General features: G+C 40.7%; 1 non-coding gene across 1 annotated transcript; it reads right to left on the bottom strand.

Moving 5' to 3' along the window:
- Positions 1 to 1,878: 1,878 nt before the first annotated feature.
- LOC112798920 (small nucleolar RNA R71) lies at positions 1,879 to 1,982 on the bottom strand. Its single transcript, XR_003200515.1, has one exon. It is a non-coding gene; the product is annotated as a small nucleolar RNA R71 (small nucleolar RNA).
- Positions 1,983 to 2,622: the final 640 nt, after the last annotated feature.

Raw genomic sequence — 2,622 nt, 5'->3', positions numbered from 1 at the left:
ATTAAATGACTGAAACTTAAAATGCAGGAAATGTAAATTGCAGTAACTTAAAGTGCAAGAAATATAAATTGCTTGAATAGAAAAAGGGGGTTGAGGATTGGGAATTCATAATTTCAGCAAGGGAAAGCGAATTGCAACAATTAATAAAGCAGAAGATGAATTGGGAGTAAATAGAATTCAAACAGGAAATGAAATCAAATTACAGCAGGGGTTCACAGAAGAACCAAAAGAAAAATGGGATCTCAGGACTCAAGAGACTAGATAGCAAAGTCTAGATCTCAATTGCCTTCCCAGATCCAAGTTCACAAAGCAATTAACCAGAATTTAAAGAAGAAGCAGTAAAGGAAATGAAATTGAACTCAATTAGGCAGAAGAGGAATTAAAGAGATTTTGAATGGAGATTGAGACAGAATTTCCTCAATTCTTCACACCCAAAACTCAAATAAGAAAAGTAAAAATGCTCAAGCAAGAACGAGGAAGAAGAGAGATAAATTCTTCTCCCCAATTCTCTGAAATTTAGTGAAGTCTCCAAGAGAAAGTTCAAAAGTTCAAAAATAAAAGTAAAGATTCAAAGCTCCAAAGAAAGGTTTTTTTTTACATCAAACTATCTCCTATTTATACATTTTCTATTCTCGGATCTTGGGATATGGATGGGCTTTTGATTTGGTGAAGAATTGAATTAAATTGGATTTTTAATCCAATTTTCAGCCCAAGAAAATTTGCTTCCAGGAGGCTGCCCTGCCCTTGTGGAGGGCAGGGCAGAAAATGGTGCGTGCGTCCTTGGTGCGTGTGTGTGGTGCATGCTGGTGTTGCAGGGTGTTGCCCTGCCCTTGTGGAGGGCAGGGTAGAAATTTTTGGTGCGCCAGATTCTGCCCGTGCGTGCGTGATGTTGCTGCCGAAGCTCCCTTGGTGCGCCAATTTGGTGCGCTGGCCATGCACCACAAAATGCTGCCCCGCCCTTGCGGAGGGCAGGGCAGTGTTTCCAAAAGTGAAGCCCCGCGTTTGAAACTTGGGCAGTGCGCACGCTACTTATTTTTCTTGGTTTTCTTGGCACCAAAATAAGGCCTAGTTCCTTGCTTCCTCATAGTGCCGTGTTCGATCCTTGTGGCAAGCATTGGTGAGCTTTTTCTTTGAATTTATTCCTTTGATGAGCCCGATATTGCCCTTGAGGAGGGCAGGGCAGAGTTTTTGCTCTCCTTGATCCATGGCACCAATTTGTGCTCCGCCCTTAAGGAGGGCAGGGCAGTGTTGCCTCTCAAAGCTTGCTTCCTTATGTTGCCCTCCTAGAGGGCAGTGTGCCCTTGTGGATGGCAATGTTTGCTTTCTCCCTTCCATGTGCCACGCTCTTTTCTCTCTTGGGCCACGCTTTCTTAAGCCACGCTTCCTCTTTTCTTCTTTTCTTCACCTTTAAATAATCAAAACAACCACTCAAAGTATCACTAAATTCACAAGGCTTATAAATCAATTAAAAATCAATTAAATTTAGCTTAAACCTCATGAGTTAGCATCAATTTAATGGTGGTTGTTTGATTTAAAGAAGTTATGCATTTTCATTCCAAATCACTTACTTAGGATGCAAGAAAGTGCATAAAGACTAATAAAACAAGTGAAATTAGCTTGAAAAATGGGTATATGATGACTTGTCATCAACTTCCATCAGAAGATTCCTACATGTTCTTAACTAAGTTCTTGTAGATCTGTGCGACTGTTAAGACTAATGGAGTAGATCCTGAAGTCTACAGGCTCATGCTTTTCCCTTTTGTTGTAAGAAACAGAGCTAGAGCATGGTTGGACTCTCAACCTAAAGATAGCCTGGACTCCTGGGATAAGCTGGTCACGGCCTTCTTGGCTAAGTTCTTTCCTCCTCAAAAGCTGAGCAAGCTTAGAGTGGATGTTTAGACCTTCAAACGAAAAGATGGTGAATCCCTCTATGAAGCTTGGAAAAGATACAAGCAGATGACCAAAAGATGTCCTTCTGACATGTTTTCAGAATGGACCATGATAGATATATTCTATTATGGTCTATCTGAGTTCTCTAAGATGTCACTGGACCATTCTGTAGGTGGATCCATTCACCTAAAGAAAACGCCTGCAGAGGCTCAAGAACTTATTGACATGGTTGCAAATAACCAGTTCATGTACACTTCTGAGAGGAATTCCGTGAATAATGGGACGCCTCAAAGGAAGGGAGTTCTTGAAATTGATGCTCTGAATTCCATATTGGCTCAGAACAAAATGTTGACTCAGCAAGTGAACATGATTTCTCAAAGTCTGAATGGATGGCAAAACGCATCCAACAGTACTAAAGAGGCATCTTCTGAAGAAGAAGCTTATGATCCTGAGAACCCTGCAATAACAGCGGTAAATTATATGGGTGAATCTTATGGAAACACCTATAATTCATCATGGAGAAATCATCCAAATTTCTCATGGAAGGATCAACAAAAGCCTCAACAAGGCATTAATAATGGTGGAAGAAATAGGCTCAGCAATATCAAGCCTTATCCATCATCTTCTCAGCAATAGACAGAGAATTATGAATAGTGTACCTCTAACTTAGCAAACTTAGTCTCTGATCTGTCTAAGGCCACTTTAAGTTTCATGAGTGAAACAAGGTCCTCC

The sequence above is a fragment of the Arachis hypogaea genome, chromosome 4 (genome assembly GCF_003086295.3).
Source record: "Arachis hypogaea cultivar Tifrunner chromosome 4, arahy.Tifrunner.gnm2.J5K5, whole genome shotgun sequence".
Classification (NCBI taxonomy): Eukaryota; Viridiplantae; Streptophyta; class Magnoliopsida; order Fabales; family Fabaceae; genus Arachis; species Arachis hypogaea.
This window is presented reverse-complemented; position numbering and strand designations above follow the sequence as displayed.